The sequence below is a fragment of the Eurosta solidaginis genome, chromosome 5, assembly GCF_040869045.1.
Source record: "Eurosta solidaginis isolate ZX-2024a chromosome 5, ASM4086904v1, whole genome shotgun sequence".
NCBI classification, from domain to species: Eukaryota; Metazoa; Arthropoda; class Insecta; order Diptera; family Tephritidae; genus Eurosta; species Eurosta solidaginis.
This window is the reverse complement of record NC_090323.1, coordinates 210568707-210587332: the sequence shown is the minus strand read 5'-3', so window position 1 is coordinate 210587332 and position 18626 is coordinate 210568707. Positions and strand designations below refer to the sequence as shown.

At 40.0% G+C, this 18626-nt stretch overlaps 1 protein-coding gene across 1 annotated transcript in view; it reads left to right on the top strand.

Moving 5' to 3' along the window:
- Window positions 1-9440: 9440 nt before the first annotated feature.
- The window catches only part of LOC137252361 (uncharacterized), a 70389-nt gene continuing 61203 nt past the window's right edge, over window positions 9441-18626 (top strand). Inside the window, exon 1 of the mRNA XM_067787930.1 lies at window positions 9441-9728. The gene's annotated coding sequence lies outside the window, so the exon portion shown is untranslated. The remainder of the gene's footprint in view (window positions 9729-18626) is intronic.

Below are 18626 nucleotides of genomic sequence, written 5' to 3'. Positions count from 1 at the left end.
AATAAGGGAATATCGATGCTTGTAACCTAACGGTAGGTAGGTAGGTTGAACTGGCCGGTCCATGAGGACCTCACATAGATTGATTGAGTCCGTGTTGTTTTAACGACCAAACTGAAAAACCCTATCAAAAACCAGGACCTATGTTATAAAATAACTCCGTCCTCTTGGCAAATACTAGAAGCTTCCTAGGACTTAAGCCACTTGCTGCTTCTAGATCTGACAGCTGTATCACTCCTAATAGCTGGAGTCTTAGCCTGGCAAGTGCAGGGCACGAGCACAGAATGTGCTCGATCGTTTCCTCCTCCAACCCGCACTTCCTACATCTGCTATCACTGACCAAGCCTAGTTTAAAGGCATGTGACGCCAGAAGTCAGTATTCAGTCAGAATACCCGTCATGAGTCTACAGTCCTCCTTTTTAATGATAGGAGCAACTGTGTTAGTCTAAGGTTGTAAGACCTACAGATAATCTTCGACACTTTACAGCCCCGCGCTTGAACCGACGCCTTTCCCGCTTGGTCGACCATGTGCACCTCTCGACTTCGCTTAATCTCGCCCAATCTAATTGGGACATCTACGGAGCAAGCTTCAAGGGATGCGCCCTTTTTAGCTAGTTCGTCGGCTTTTTCATTCCAATCTATTCCCATATGCCCTGGGACCCAATATAGATGTATGCTTCTCCCTGTCCCGATTCTCTCCAGAGACTGCTTACACTCTAACACGCATTTAGATGCTGTGCTATGCAAGATTATTGCCTTAATTGCTGCTTGACTGTCAATATAAAAGTTAACACGGTTGCAGCTTAAGCTATTTTCTTCCAGGGTTTCTACTGCTTTGGTTACGACTAATATTTCCGCTTGGAAAACGCTACAGTAATCCGGCAGCCTGTAGGATCTGCTTATTTCCGGATCAGCGCAGTAAACCGCAGACCCTACTCCTTCCACTACTTTGGAACCATCGGTGTACACATGTATCGCCTCGTCCGCCATTTGCGCACCCTTGCGCCAACCGTCCACCTCTATTGTGGCCTTAAGATCTCCCTCGAAGCGAAGATAGGGAATCATGTAGCCTGTTCGTCTTGTGATTGATGACGCTATACTACTATGGCCATATGGTCGGCGCTCAAGCTGCCCCGAAGCACCGAGCCTGGTTGCGGTCGTTAACGCTTTGTTCTTTGCTACCAGGTCTACAGGTGGGATGTGCAAAATGGCATTCAGTGCAGCCGTCGGGGTAGTCTGCATACCCCCTCTAATTTTTTGAGGTATGTTGTTTTTTGTGTGGCTTTCCACCAAACAAGAACTCCATAGTATACAATAGGGCTTACAATCGCTGTAAAAATCCAATGAGAAAGAGAGAGAGATAGGCCCCACGTACACCCCAGCATTCTTTTGCATGCATAGAGTGCCGTTGAGGCCTTCTTGACCCTCTCCTCCACGTTGAGCTTCCATGACAGCTTACTGTCTAGGATGATTCCTAAATATTTTGTGCAAGGTTTCTCCAGTAAGGTCACCCCTCCTAACTTAGGCCTGGTCCAATTTGGGACCTTGTACCTTTTTGTAAACAAGACCATATCCGTCTTCTCCGCATTGACTTTCAACCCCGACATTAGATGCCCAGGTATGAATATCGCGAAGCGCCCGATCCATCAAAGAACTAATCGTTGGAAGGCACTTTTCACTTATGACAATTGCAACGTTATCTGCGTAAGCCGTAAGTTTTACGGGTCCCTCATCGAATTGCCTGAGCAGTTGGTTGATGACCAGCGTCCACACCAGAGGTGATAGCACCCCTCCCTGCGGCGTGCCCCTGTCCACTGATTTCGTGGCCTCGTACAATCCCCATTGTGATGTAATCTTTCTGCAATTTAACATGCAGCCGAACCATCTGATTAAGGCAGGATGTACTTTAATGTAATTAAGACCATCCATAATCGCCCATTTTGCAACATTTTTGAAAGCCCCGCCAAAGTCCAAGAAGACTCTTAGAGCATACTCCTTATATTCCAGGGATTTCTCTACTCTTATTACCACCCTATGCAATGCGGTGTCTACCGACTTGCCTTTGGTGTACGCATGCTGTGTTGTGGAGAGCAGCTTTTCATCCACGTTGGACTTTATGTACACATCTATCAGCCTCTCAAAGGTTTTGAGCAGAAATGATGTTAAGCTAATGGGTCTATAGTCTTTGGGATACACGTGACCGATCTTCCCCGCCTTTGGTAGAAAAGCTACACGAGCAGTTCTCCAAGAGTGCGGTACATGATTCAGTCGTATGCACCCATCGAATATTATTTTAAGCCATTCCACGACCGCCCTACTTGAGACTTGTAGCATGGCCGGGAATATACCATCTGGGCCCGGCGATTTAAACTTAGAAAACGTCTTCACTGCCCACTCGATCTTGGTATCGGTCACCAAGCCCGGCACTACTAGCTCCGTGATCGAAGTGTGAGTGATGTCTGCTGGCTCCTCTAAACCGTCTGCCGAGGGGAAATGTGTATCGAGAAGCACCTCAAGGGATTTCTCACTATTACGTGACCATTTCCCGTTCTCTTTCTTTATTAGTCCCTGGACTATGTTTCCCTTTTCTAGGACTTTTTTCAACCGTGCTGTTTCGCTGGAGCACTCTATGTCCGTACAGAAACTTTTCCATGAGTTTCTCTTCGCCCTGGTAATTTCACGCTTGTAGATCCTCAGTAGATCCCTGTACTCGTCCCGACACGCTTCGATTTCCGCGGTCTTTGCGAGCTCAAACATTTCTTTTACCTGTCTTCTTAGAAGACTCAGCTCATTGCTCCACCATGGTGGCTTTGCTTTTCCTCTGAATCTTCTTAGAGGGCAAGCTTTGTTATACGCAGTCATAAGCGTCCTTGTTAGGAATTCATTCGATTCCTCCAGTTGCTCTACATTAGCAACCTCTTTGGGTTGTCCCAGTTTTGTTTCTACATGTTTCTGGAATTTAGTCCAGTTCGTTGACCTAGGGTTTCTAAAGGTTCCTTCCTTCTCTACCCTCTTTAGGGGGATGTTGAAACTGATATACGCATGGTCGGAGAAGGATGGTCTATCAAGAACCATCCAATCATACCTTGATATATCACGCTCGGAGCTCAATGTAATATCCAGAACATTGCTGGATGTTGGACCAATGTATGTAGGGACATTTCCCCTGTTGGCTATCTGCAAATTGGTTTGCAGGATGTAACAAAACAGAGATTCGCCTCTCTCGTTCGTATCTGCTCTTCCCCACGCATTGTGGTACGCATTTGCATCTGCGCCTATGACCAACCGCCCTTTGCGCCCTTCCTCCTGTACTAGCCCTTTGCACTCCATCGGTGGGACCTCCGCAGCATGGGCCATGTAGCAGGACGCCAGGATAAATGCCTGCTTATTCTTTTGCTCAACGGCCACCGCTACGAGATCCTCATATATGAATGCAGCTGTTGCCTTACCATTACTACAGCTCGCACCCGTCCTTCCGTTTGCGCGTAGTAAACGCCAAACCCGCGCGCGCTAAGTCCAGAAACCTTTCCTCCCGATAAGAGCCACGGCTCCTGGATCAGCGCCACCTCAAACGAACCCTCCTCAAGGGTTATAAGGAGTTCGCTCGACGCCACTTTACTGTGTTGGAGGTTTATCTGTAGGACTCGCAGCACCATTGGGCTGTTTGCCCCCCTCCAGTACCTTCGTCTTGACGTCGTCGTCCTCCCCTTGCCCTTTTGGTTTAGAGTATTCGAGTCCCCCTTCAGCCTCTCGTGACTGTTGTGCAGGGTGTTCCTCTGTGCGAGTTACAGCACTATTTAGCGGTTGGTCCTCTTCTAGCACGTTCGTGGTGACGTCGGGGGACCTCCACCTGTCTTTTTTCCCTTAGGCTTTTGAGGTCCTTTTCAACTTCGCCCACCTCTGGCGTGTTAAGGTTTTTATCCTCGGGACTTATTTTCCTGAGTCGCATGTAAATTTTGCCAGTGCCAAAGGACATTTTACCAAGCTGCGTGTACAAAATATCCTCCGCCTGCTTGTTTATTTGGAAGATGTAGAACTGACCATCCTAGGTAGGCCGAGATACAGTAAGTACCTTCCAATCCTGTGTCTAACGGACTGTCTGCTGTTATCTGTGTAGATCCAGAAATGAGCAGGTTTTAGAGGATGTCAGGTCACTGCAGTGCATTTTTGGCGGATGTTTTAGCCGTGAAGAAAGCACCAGAAATTCTGGAATAAGCTGCAGTCGTGTAAATATGTATATTGGTAGTCAAGTGACGATAGAGGCAATAATCTGACACAGTAGCTCATCAAGAAGTATTCGGGAATTCAAAGGAAGGTGCTCATGTGATGAATCGACGGTAGACATCCCAATCTGTTTGGAAGAAGTCAAAAGGAGACAGGATTTGCATTTGATCCACCAAGCATACTTCAAAATTTCTAAGATCATATGCCTCACAGAGTTGTTCGTCTCTCAAAAGAGAGAATACTTAAAGCTCAAGATGCGTATATTAACTGAACACTGCTTTCTGGCGTCGTCATGGTGGCTTTTCCGTTTGGTCATCAAACAAATTCTGGTAACAACATGGGCACATTCAGTCCATGTGAGGTCTTTGTTGGAAGGTCAGTTCAACTTAACTTAAGTATTCTCATGATGCTTTTCAAACTTAATTTATTTGCACACATTGGCAGGAGCCATATATTTCTGAAAGGGAAGTTCAGCCCAAAGCCTAGAAATGCTTTAATATCCCTTAGGTCAGGTCATTTATTTGCAATGCCACTTAAGATGCATTTAATGTTACTCTTAGGACCCGTCGTATTAAATTTTGTTTTCGTAGTGAATGTAGCCGATTAACGTGTTTTTCCTACCTTTGTGCGAGGAATACTTCGATAACCAGAACAAATTTAAAAAAAGCCCACTCGATATCATTCTGCAATAAACTTGACAGGTGAAGTTAATTTAACAAAGTTGGGACGCATTGGATAATACTTGCCCTCATAAATTCAAGTGTTGCTCCTTTATTTTTCTGCAGCATTGATTTTTTAGTATCATGAAAAAATACTACAATTATACCTTTCTGAGATATGAGTAACGTGCAGAAAAATAACGTTCGAGGTCTGCATTTCCTTTTGTGGTATGGTTTACTTTCTTTTCTTGAGAGGAAATTTAATAGTTTTAGTCAACGGAACTGAATAGCTGGGTCTTTTAAGTATCACATTGTTTACAACTAAGGAATATGGAAACATTCTGCTGACATCAATCAGATCATTAACGATCTGGAACAATATCATGAAGTTGCGTTTGAGTGTCTGGAAGACTTGTAATACGAAAACTCGGCGTTGACGGCATACGGTCCCAATACTCAATATTTATCGATGTAAAGAACATGGAGCAGAAATAAGTGGCTGGTGTTAAAATAAAGAGTGACAGAGGTTTTAAAGTAATGATGCTTCAACAAATTAGAGCTTATAGGTTTATCTGATGGCTATAAAAAACTTTGGCTTATCACAACTTTATTTTAAACAGCTTGGCTAACCCTGGAAACGTTTAGACAAAGATGAAATACTTCCAGCCTACAGACATTGTTCTGACTTTCTCTATGTATCCATCTGCCTCTCCTCTGTCTAACCACTTCCTTTCTTATCTCATTTATATCATTTCATTTATTTGTATAAGTAAGACTCAAGTCTTTTAGGTAGTACATCAATCAGTCTTAAAGATTACAAAGGAAATATGACACATATAAATATAATTCCAAACAAATAGTAAAGAAGAAAACCATAATAATAGATACTAATAACATTAATATCTTAAAAATAGCATTATACATTTTAACATAGAAATATTTTCTGTACATAGCTTAAGAATCAAAGATCGAACTATCGTTTAAGATAAGTTAAGAGCTGAGGAAAGTTATTACTGCTTGTTTGAAACATTCTGCTTTTCGTATAGCTTTTGTCTTAGATGGAAGTGAGTTCCATAGGCGGATTGAACTGACAAAGAACATTCTGGATGATGCTGAGTACCTAAAGTTAGGAACCAAAAGATTCATAGTTCGAGTAGACTGACACAAATTTAGTTTTTTAAATAAATAAGGTGGGTTTTGGCATAACAAAAGCTTATGCAAAAAGCAAAGATTTCTCATTTTTAAGAATATATATACATCGCATCCGATTGTGTGGAAAATGAAGATATATGCTCATACTGCCTTTTAGAAAAAATTAGCCAGGCCTCATTGTTTAAGGCCATTGTAATTTGTTTAGCGATATCGAGTCAAGGTTACCGTACATAAGCTCACTGTAGGAAATTAAGCATTATTTCAGGTAGGTTGTTTAAGTCATGCGAGGCGTTCGATATTGCTATTGCCTTTAATTTAGTTGCATTAAGAGATAGTTTATTTAATTTAGCCCAACCTCCTATGCGTGTTAAGTATTCATTCAGCCTGAAAAATAAGTCTTCGGAAAGACCAATCGGACGAGACATGTATATTTGAGTATCATCGGCATAAAGATAAATTGGAGGCATTGCGACAACAGGCGCCTATGTCGTTAATAAAAAGCGTAAAGAGTATTGGACCTAAGATAAATCCTTACGAAACACCAGATGTTATGGAATTTAAATTTGTGACTTTATCAGCACATTTTACTTGTTGAAACCGGTAACAGAGGTAGCTTTGCATTAACTTTATGGCATATGGGCTGAAGTTAAAACTAGTTTCAAGTTTTGAATTAGTATTTCAAAATCAACAAAGCTCTTTAGAAATCCAAAATCACGAGCACGGTATTATTATTGTCAATGGCCGGACGTATATTTCCTCTTTCCCTCTACGGAATAATTAAGTCTATGTGAAGTCCAGTGCAACCTCTGCATTTCCTAGTTTACCTTAATCGGCTCATTCAATTTCCCTATTCCATTCATTCTTCCGAAAATCTTCTCGCCTTTACTCTTACACATCCCGCTCTTGCTCTCATCTAAGTCTAACTCTCACTATTACTTTTAGTCTTATTATACTCAGCTGAGCAGAGCTCACGGAGTATATTAATTTTGTTCGCATAACGGTACCCCGTGACGGCATAAACTAATCGAGATAGATATAGACTTCCATATATCAAAATGATCTGAGCGAAATAAGAAATTAATTTAGCCATGCCCGTCCGTCCGTTTGTCCGTTAACACGATAACTTGAGTAAATTTTGAGGTATATTAATGAAATTTGGTATGTAAGTTCCTGGCCACTCATCTCAGATCGTTATTTAAAATGACAGAAATCGGACTCTAACCACGCCCACTTTTTCGATATCGAAAATTTCGAAAAACCGAAAAAGTGCGATAATTCATTACCAAAGACGGAAAAAGTGATGAAACTTGGTAGGTGGATTGACCTTATGACGCTGAATAGAAAATTAGTAAAATTTTGGACGATGGGCATGGCACCTCCTACTTTTAAAAGAAGGTAATTTAAAAGTTTTGCAAGCTGTAATTTGGCAGTCGTTGAAGGTATCATGATGAAATTTGGCAGGAACGTTACTTCTATTACTGTGTTTGTTCTAAATATAAACTTGCAAAATCGGATGACGAACTTTAAAAAAAAAAAAATTGTAAGTAAAATTTTAACAAAAAATTGAATATGTTTACAGTATATAAGTAAATTATGGCAACATTCAACTCCAGTAATGATATGGTGCAACAAAATACAAAAATAAAAGTAAATTTCTAAATGGGCGTCCGCCCTTTTTCATTTAATTTGTCTAAAATTCTTTTAATACCATAAGTGGCGCACAAATTTTTCCAATCCTTGTGAAATTTGGTAAGGGCATATCTTCTATGACTGTTTTCTGTGAAAATGGGCGAAATCGGTTGAAGCCACGCCCAGTTTTTATACACAGTCGTCCGTCTGTCCTTCCGCTCGGCCCTTAACATGATAAATTTTGCAAAAATGGACATATCTTAACTAAACTTAGTTCACGTACTTACCTGAACTCACTTTATCTTGGTATTAAAAATGGGCGACATCCGACTATGACCACGCCCACTTTTTCGATAACCGAAATTTCGAAAAATTAAAAAAATGCCATAATTCTATACCAAATACAAAAAAATTTATGAAACATGGTGATTAGATAGGTTTTTCGACGCAAAATATAACTTTGGAAAAAACTTTGTGATATGGGTGTGTCACCTACCATATTAAGTAGGAGAAAATGAAAAAGTTCTGAAGGGTGAAATCAAAATCCTTTGGAATCATGGCAGGAATACTTTTCGTGGTATTACATATATAAATAAATTAGCGGTACCCGACAGATGATGTTCTGGGTCACCCTGGTCCACATTTTGGTCGATATCTCGAAAAAGCCTCAGGGCCACTCCCTTTTAACATTCTCATTAATACCTTTAATTTGATACCCATATCGTACAAACACATTATAGTCACCCCTGGTCCTCCTTTATGGCGATATCTCGAAAAGGCGTCCCACCTATAGAACTAAGACCCACTCCCTTTTAAAATACTCTTTAATACCTTTCATTTGATACCTATGTCATAAAAACACATTACAAGGTTACCCTATGTTCATTTCCCTACATGGTGATTTTCCCGTATTTGACAAAGGATGAAGGAAGCCCGTTCCAAGAAAAGTCACCCTTGGTTTACAATTTGGTCGATATTTCCGAAACGTATGTGATGTGGAATTAAAAACCATAACCATATAAACCATCTAAGAAACCCTACAAAACCAATGCAGCTAAGCTCTCAGCTGAGTATGTAATGTTCGGTTACACCCGAACTTAGCCTTCCTTACTTGTTTTTATTCTTAATCTTCTCATTACCCTTATTCTTACTTTTGCCAACTTCCTTTACTTTTCCCCCCATTTCATCTGTCTCCCCTTCTCTTTTCTTTCATATCCCCGTTTCTAATATTAGAATCTATCGAGTTGAGTTTTTTTCCGCACATTACATTTCTTATCTAGTATAAAATCAGTAAAATAGTACCAGCATTTTTCCCTCCCTATTATTTTAAAATTCATGACCGGATTATGAGGGCCGTCAAATTTTTGTTGATATACCACTGACTTGACCGCTCTAGTCATGTTCGATATTCAGATTCAGAGAGTTTAAAAAACTGCTCACTCATTTTTAGAACTGGACGTCTTTTTTAATTTTGTCGGCCAATTTTAACTGTTAAATTGAAGGAAATACTAGGGCATCACTACGACGTGAAGATTTACACAACAAAATTCACATTGACTTTCCAACAGAGTATTTTATTTACGAGCTTTTTCACCATTTTCATTTGTGCTCGTTTGCTAAAAGTGAGAGCGCTCAAGTCGGCAAATATGCTGAGTGTAACGAACGAAATATCCTTGCGAATAGCAAGGATACATATTACTCAAATATTACATTGTTGTAATTCATTCTAGTGAACAGTCGCAATTACGCGAATTTTCACTAACGTAAATATATTTTACTATATTACTATTAAAGGCTTGGCTGCTGGCGGTTTTGTTTGCAACCAATAAATTAATCTTTAAATTCATATTTCTCTCATATAAAAAGTAAAATAATAAAAAGTTTATTGATGTTATAAAAGTGCCACAAAAAAGTGTTAAAAAAATTGTCAAAATCCAGACAACAAAAAAGCTAATGCAGAATCGTCTTAGAAAAAAGTGCACAAATTTATGTCGAGTTGAGGCGTAAAACGGTATGTCTGAAGCTGCTGTGCTCTGAAGACATATTATTTCAAGTGTGCGTATTAAGGTACATACATACGTACATACATATGTAGTAATATCTATGTATTAGTAATAAGTGCATGGCGCGAATCAAACGATGAAAAGTTTAAGGCCTAGCCTCTTTCTTCCAATAAACGGTGCAATACTTTTAGATTTCCTACAAATGGACGGGGAGTGCAGCATAAGGTAGCTGATTATTGGGTAAAGATAGTTAGTTGAAGGGTTTAGCGACCATTGGTAGAAACAAATTCCGAAACCCTTAAATGTTAAGCGGCTCAGTGGGCTTCGAACTTCAGACCTCGGCTTGTGGAGCGTGCAAGCTCGCCTCTTAAGCACAGCTGCTTTGCTATATAGTCGGATGGGTTGCAACTGCAGTAACTGTTATCGAGCGCATTGTTCTTGTATTGCGGGCAGGACTATAACAACGCAATCAATAAAGAATAACAAGAAAATAATACAATTCACCAATCAATTAAAAGTAAGTGTGAAATATGTCTGTAGATTATGATAAGTGAATATGCTCGTGATGTTTCTGTGAAGTGTTTTGGCGGTGCCACTCGTTAGACGAATAAACTCGTAGATATGTATATTAGGGTGGGTCGATTTTTATGGACGAAAGTTAACCGATATCGCGCCATTGGATTTCAAGATATTTTTCATGACATATGTATACCCTGTCCGACCCAAAACTGTCCGCTAAAAACGTTGGTTTTTTGAAAAAAAAATATTTTTTACAATCAAATGAAAATTTTTTTTGTAGGTCATGAAAAAAACCTTAAAAATCAAAGTCGAAAAAAGTCAAAAAAATTAAATTACCCAGTCCGACTCAAAACTGTCCGCTAAAAACGTTCGTTTTTTGAAAAAAAAAATATTTTTTACAATCAAATGAAAATTTTTTTGTAGGTCATGAAAAAAACCTTAAAAATCAAAGTCGAAAAAAGTCAAAAAAATTAAATTTCGCAGGCTTGAAAATTATTTTTTTGGATATGGGTAGTGGAACTTTTTTCCTGAGCCCAAATCCCATCGAAAAATCGATGGCGCGATATAGGTTAATAAATCGACACAGTCTAATGTATATAGATTGCTATTATTTTAATTGTTGTACCCGCAAAAAGCCTCGCTTAAGCTGAAAGAAGTACTATGCATTCCTTTGCCAGATGTGAATCTGTTACGATTCTGACTCACCTTGCTGTGTGTTGGTGAATGTCCTTGCGGAAGGAGGTGATGGGATAATCTAACAGCTTCGAGGAAGTTGCCATTTCCAAGATAGCCGTATAAATCACCTTTGCTAACAAATTTTTACTTACTTAATTAGCTTCGAAAGAGATCTTGTAGCCACAATTGAGCCGGAGAGTTGGTGCCAGGGTGCAGAAATGGCAGAACTTACTGTACATGTGTATACGGATGGCTCCAAATTAATGAAAGGGGTCCGGTCTGCTGTTTACTGTGTCAATCCGGAAACAAATGGATCATAAAGGCTGCCAGATTACAGCAGCGCCTTTATGGCGGAAATTATATCCGTGAAGAAAGCAGCAAAAGTTCTGAAGGAAGCGTGCATAAGCTGCAGTCGCGCCAATATGTATATAAATAGTCAAGCGGCCATTAAGTCAATAAGCGCACACAGTACTTCATCAAGAAGTGTTCTGGAATTGCAAAGAAGGATTAGGAAAACTTTGCTCAGGCCGGACCATGCATCTATACTGGGCTCTCAGCCATAAAGCGATAGAAAGTAACAAAAAGGTCGATGAGTTGGCTAAGGAGGGTGCAACACTCGCCGAAATGACGATAGACGTGCCAATCTGTTTGTGAGAAATTAAAAGGGGGCAGAAGTTGCATATGATCTATCAAGCAGGAAAAGCGTGGACAAAAGCACGGGGCTGCAAAATTTCTAAGATCATATGCAAAGCCTACGATATTAGACCACACAAAGTGACTCATATCTCTGAAGAGTGAAGACTTAAGGCTGACGATAGGCATACTAACTAGACACTGCCTTCTGGCGTCACATGCTTATAAGCTAGGCCTCATCAGTAACAGCAAGTGCGAGCTGCAGGAAGAGCACGTTCTGTGTTCGTGTCCTGCGCTCGCCAGGTGAAGGCTCCAGTTATTAGAGGCGGCAGAGTTTCGAGGTAGCAATTTAGCTAGATCTTAGAAAACTTCTAGTATTTGGCAAGAGGATGGATTAATTCTATAATATAAGTTCTGGTATCTGATTGGGGTTCTTTCGTTTAAAAAAAAAAAAATTATGATAACACTGTGGACACATCAGTCTATGTGAGCTCAGCTCTGGCTGTCGTCTTAAATTTTCTTTCCCCTATTATAATTCAAAATTTTTTCAAAAAAGAAAAATTTAGTGCCAAGCAATAATAATTACAATAACCACGTTGTTTTATTAAAAAGAAACAATTACAACCAAATTAATAAGATATCATAATGAAATTTGGTGAGCTGGTAAATTTTGGTGTCCGATTAATCTTTTGTCTGGTCGTACCACTATAGCATATGGGTCCATTAAAGTGGGTCCATTTGTATGGACGAAAGTTAACCGATATCGCGCCATCGATTTTTCGATAGGATTTGGGCTCAGGAAAAAAAGTTCCACTACGCATCCCAAAAAAATAATTTTCGAGCCTGCGAAATGTATGAGGTCTTCGGCGCATTTTATTTTAAATTATTATTTTGTATTAAAGAGTCAATTACATATAAGCAAAAAAGGAAAGCTAACGATATTATAAGCACTTTATTACGATCCCGGTAGGCACAACAGAACCACTCTTGTTATTGTTTTTCTTTCCACATCTTCCTACTGGGTGAAGATTTGAGCGCATTAAGGCAAATAGGCATCTATTATTCACCACTAAAAAGTAAATATTTTGCTGCATTACCCGAACTTGAATGAGTTGGGTGGTGGCGTAAAAATTCCATTTTCATGCAAAAACGCATACTAAATAAAAGGGTTGAATGAAATCATTCGTGTAGGGTTTAAGTGCTGACGTAGTAAATGAGCGCTGAGTGTCATTGTGCTTCGTCATTACTTCTACTTGTTTCCTTAATATTTTTGTCCTACTAGCCTCGTTGTAATGTCTAGAATAAGTTTCTTACTAGAGATATACGCCGCCGACAAACGCCGCCGCCGCCGCCGATTTAAGACTGTTTAGGCCATTTATTGTTCATGTTGAAAATTGGTCGGACATGGTCAAAAGTGGTATCAACGGATGCGCATTTTGTTGTTGTTGTAGCGATAAGGACACTCCCCGAAGGCCTTGGGGAGTGTTATCGATGTTGATGGTCCTTTGCCGGATGCAGATCCGGCACGCTCCGGTACCAAGGCCGACCATCTCGGGAGCGATTTTTTATATAACCACATGCGACCTTCTTGGCCATCCCGCCCTCCCTACCCCTACATCCATGAGGAGTTCGGGGTTGCCAGAGTCTAGGCTGTTAATGAAACAGGATTCGGCACGGATAGGTAAGGTTGACAATTGGGTTTGGAGAAGCTATTCCGAAAGCGCCGGGTTTTTTTCCATAACTTTTGAACAATTAGAAAGAGTTAAATTTCGCAATTAGTTTCTTATAACTAGCAGTGATGCGCATCCCCCAGCGGGTTAAGGGGTCAGAATACACCCGTGGTAGGTATGCCTGTCGTTAGAGGGGACTAAAATACCAGATTCGCGGGGTTGTGTAGCGCAACCCTTTGAGGTTGCCAGCGCAGTGGCAATAAATTTATATGCTCACTTTGCATATTTTGTTCAAAAAATGTATAATGAACAATGAATTTCAATAAAATGACCCAAGGCGAACATGTTTTCAAATTGTGCTCAAGTTGTTAAAAAAAAAAGCTAATTACCCAAAAAAAGTTCCGATTTTTAAAAAATTTACATTGCCATTGGCTGAAAGAATAGCGCAATCAGTTATGCAAAATCCTTTAGTAGGTTCTAGGGGCATAAACACTCCTTTGAAATAATTCTTACCTCATACTCAAGTTGAAGATATATGATAAGACTTTGAAAAATCACTTGGGCTTACATTCAAAGATCTGTTGTTTATTTGCCAAACTACAAATGCCAGCGCAAATGTGAATACGTAGGCACATATATTTACCAGGTCAGGCTCTGTCCTTCGCAAGAACGCTTAAAGTGGCGAAGCAAGAGCTTTCCCAAGATAGTCGAACTAATTACCGTGTGTGCTACTATCCTAACGTAGTGAACAGTCGAGCTAGTCTGTAAACTGAAGCTATGCGATCATCCATAATGAGCTCTTATATCATAAGGTCGGAAAACAGCAGTTAACATCTTTCAACTTAAAATCCTTCGATTTTCATTCTAAAATATCGTTTAAATCAATGTTGTGAACGCAAACGTCTTCAAACTTTGGTCTACATTTTAAAAATTTTATCCAGGGTCCTTGTAAAAATTTAATTATGTAGATGCGCCGAGGATTATACGATTTTCACCCATGAGTTACGCAATGACATCCGAATAGTCACTCCCTAACGTTTCAAGGTCTTTCTCTGGTGTAGCTCGGCAGCATAGCGCGACAAAAACATCCGTTAGAAAGTGTCCGGAGCTACACCTAGAGCTTCTAGGAAAGTGACATCGACGAAGGTACATATGAGTTCGAAGTCGCTGTCCTATAGCTTCTGTGCTGGCATATGGTGTGAGGGTCAGGAGACGTGGTAGCGACTGGTGGTCGGGATTGCTACTGTTCGCACATCGGGAATTGTAGGTGGACAAGACCTTTCCTATTATTTTATATTATTTTTTTAAATGAAAAAATCAAGCTTTTTAAAGTAAGAATACCGGCCTACGCCGCCGCCGCCGATAAAGAGATCGGCGTAAGCCTCTATTTCTTACACATATATGAGCCTACAACATGCAGTCAAATAGATGTGTGTATATACATATATATGTACTAAAAACAACCTTGCAGCTAGTATAACCCGCAATACCAACTAGGGTGCTCCCAACAGAAAATTAACCGGGCTCAAACCAGGCAAAAAGAAAAACATATGTGTACCAACTGAACTCATGGCCGTGTAGCCCATATACTCTAAAGGTGTAGTGGCAGCTTAGTACTCGATTCTGAATTGAAAGGTTTTGCTTTAATCTAAGAATGGGAGGCATACAAAATATAAGGCACCTTTTGTTTTTTAAACAGTTTTATTTAGCTTGACTTGACTTGGCCTGGCTGGCTGGTTGGCTAGTAGGTTGGCTGGTTGGTTGGCTGGCTGGCACGAATTTTGTAATTGAAATTTAAGTAACTTTCCGATAAGCTACAAGCTTGAAACTTGGAATATAGTTCAGAACCCGATGACAATGCAATAATAAGAAAAAAATCGCCGCTATGTGGCGCAAGGGTCGAGATGTTCAAAAAAATCGTATTTGTAGTCCGATTTGGCTCATATTTGGAACACATAATACATACATGAATAGAAAGCGACCTATGAAAAAAAATCGCCGCTGGGTGGCGCAATCATATTTGTGTTCCGATTTAGCTCATATTTGGAACACATAATACATACAAGAATAGAAAGCGACCTATGAAAAAAGCGCCGCTAGGTGGCGCAGGCATCGAGATATTCAAAAAAATCGTATTTGTGGTCCGATTTGGTCCATATTTGGAACACACAATACATACATGAATAGAAAGCGACCAATCGCCGCCAGGTGGCGCAAGGATCGAGATATTAACAAAAAAATTTGTTGGTCCGATTTGGCTCATATTTGGAAGAAATAATACATACAGTGCGGTAAAACTGACATCAAAATACATTGGAGTTCGCGGAGGGACAATCATACGTGGCGCCGAGTCGAGTAAAGTCTTTGGAAGGATTACGTATTGAGGACTTAGATTGTAACAAATTGTCAGGAAGGAGTCCTTGTAATAATTAGTCACTAAATGAACTAAATAGAATGAGAAATAATAGGCAATTAAATAAAGACTAAAGGCTAGAAAATAATTAGGTAGGTCCTAGGTACTAGTCATCACACTCCTCATCAATCTAGTGCGTTGATCAGACAATTAAATAAGAGCATTGGACGTGTCAAATTTTTATTGATATTCATATATAAGACCAACTGAACCTTAATAAGGTTATGCTACGCCTCACATTTTTAAAAATTTCACGCGCCCAACGCTTTTATTTAATTGTCTGATCAACGCCTCAGATTGATGAGGAGTGTGATGACTAGTACCTAGGACCTACCTAATTATTTTATAGCTTTTAGAATTATTATTACTTCATGTAAGTATTGTTCTCAATAAACCCGTTTAGCTTAAAACAATTTTTAATTTATTTAATAATTCGCGAAAAATTTAAACAACGTGACATCAGGACGGACAAGGCGACAACTGTTTCGATTATACCTTGTAAATCTCTTCAAAGCCTTTTCTCCCGGGAGTGGGATTCGAACCCGCACTCCTACGATAGTTGAAATGGTTACAAACGCATTCAGCTACGTCATGCCTTAGTTGTTGTAAAGTTTTTCCCCAATTGCCTTTTTTTGCATATATTGATCTTCTACAGCTGTCGCCTTGTCCGGTCCCGATGTCACGTTGTTTAAATTTTTCCCAAATTATTAAATAAATTATAAAATTAAAAATTGCTTGAAATAAATGTTTTCATACATTTAAAGCAATACGGGCAATTCCCGATTAACTCATACAAACAGACAACATTTGGTTAATTCGTTGTAGTTCTATAAATAGAACAGCGTGTTACCAGAAGTTTGTTTTAACGACCAATCTGCAAAACCCTATCAAAAAACAGGACCTATGTTATAAAATAACTCCGTCCTCTTGGCAAATACTAGAAGCTTCCTAGGACTTAAGCCACTTGCTGCTTCTAGATCTGACAGCTGTATCACTCCTAATAGCTGGAGTCTTAGCCTGGCAAGTGCAGGGCACGAGCACAGAACGTGCTCGATCGTTTCCTCCTCCAACCCGCACTTCCTACATCTGCTATCACTGACCAAGCCTAGTTTAAAGGCATGTGACGCCAGAAGGCAGTGTCCAGTCAGAATATCCGTCATGAGTCTACAATCCTCTCTTTTTAATGATAGGAGCAACTGTGTTAGTATAAGGTTGTAAGACCTACACATAATCTTCGACACTTTACAGCCCCGCGCTTGAACCCACGCCTTTCCCGCTTGGTCGGTCATATGCACCTCTCGCCTTCGCTTAATCTCGCCCAATCTAATTGGGACATCTACGGAGCAAGCTTCAAGGGATGCGGCCTTTTTAGCTAGTTCATCTGCTTTTTCATTCCAATCTATTCCTATATGCCCTGGGACCCAATATAGATGTATGCTTCTTCCTGTCCCGATTCTCTCCAGAGACTGCTTACACTTTAACACGCATTTAGATGCTGTGCTGTGCGAGATTATTGCCTTACTTGCTGCTTGAATGTCAATATAAAAGAAAACACGGTTGCAGCTTAAGCTATTCTATTCCAGGGTTTCTACTGCTTTGGTTACGGCTAATATTTCCGCTTGGAAAACGCTACAGTAATCCGGCAGCCTGTAGGATCTGCTTATTTCCGGATCAGCGCAGTATACCGCAGACCCTACTCCTTCCACTACTTTGGAACCATCGGTGTACACATGTATCGCCTCGTCCGCCATTTGCGCACCCTTGCGCCAACCGTCCACCTCTATTGTGGCCTTAAGATCTCCCTCGAAGCGCAGATAGGGAATCATGTAGTATGTTCGTCTTGTGATTGATGACGCTATACTACTATGGCCATATGGTCGGCGCCCAAGCTGCCCCGAAGCACCGAGCCTGGTTGCGGTCGTTAACGCTTTGTTCTTTGCTACCAGGTCTACAGGTGGGATGTGCAAAATGGCATATAGTGCAGCCGTCGGGGTTGTTTTCAGGGCTCCCGTAATGCTAAGCATCGATAGTCTGCATACCCCCTCTAATTTTTTGAGGTATGTTGTTTTTTGTGTGGCTTTCCACCAAACAAGAACTCCAAGAAGGCAATTGGGGGAAAACAAATTTGAAACAAACTCATTTACATATACTCATTATATACACATTCTTGAAGTAATGACACCGTGTTTAAGGCATAATTTATTTTATAACTTTATTATTATTTGACCAATTTTTGTTGTTTTATATTTATTTGAAAATCAAATATCTCTTGAACTTACTAATAATAGGATAAATTACGTTCGCCCATAACAAATGAAGTAGGGTTGGCCAAATTTAAGAAATTCTAAAAATTCGTCATTTTTCAGGACTTCAAGCTCTTTGCGCCACCTCTAACCCTTTCTCGATTGTCCAAACACTTTGTATATTCTAGTTTTTAGGCTATTCGCATATTTCTAGGGGGTGAGATCGAGAATCGGAACACTTTGGAAAATAAGGACCACCCTAGTGTACATATGCATGTTATTTTTAAAGCCAATATAAGTATATATGTACTCAGATTAAGGAATGGCGAACTAATAAAAAGCTTTTGTCCTGTTGCTGTTGGCAGCTTTCTTGATTACATGATAAGCTGATGATAGGCGTCAATACTAATTGCTGATATTAATCCTCTAAATGTTACTAAAGCAATAATACTTAATTATAATTTGATTGGTTTGTTTCTATTGTTACTAATTAATTGTCTCGAACGGAAACAGTAATAAGGTTATATCAAGTTAATTTGAGTTACAGGTGTTCGAACTGTGAGGAAACAGCATATTTAAGTATGTATACACTTTCACGGTGTGTTATAATACCATATTTGCTAACAACGTTCAGTCATATTAGGCAAATATTGATCCTTAATATTTAATCCCGAGCATATATTTTATGCTAAGGCCCTGTCCATGATGCCGACGATAAGTATCTAGGGAGGAATGATGATGCAACTAAAACCGCGGAGTGTTTTGGCACCACTACATAGACACCCAGCTAGTGCCATGCTAACACACCA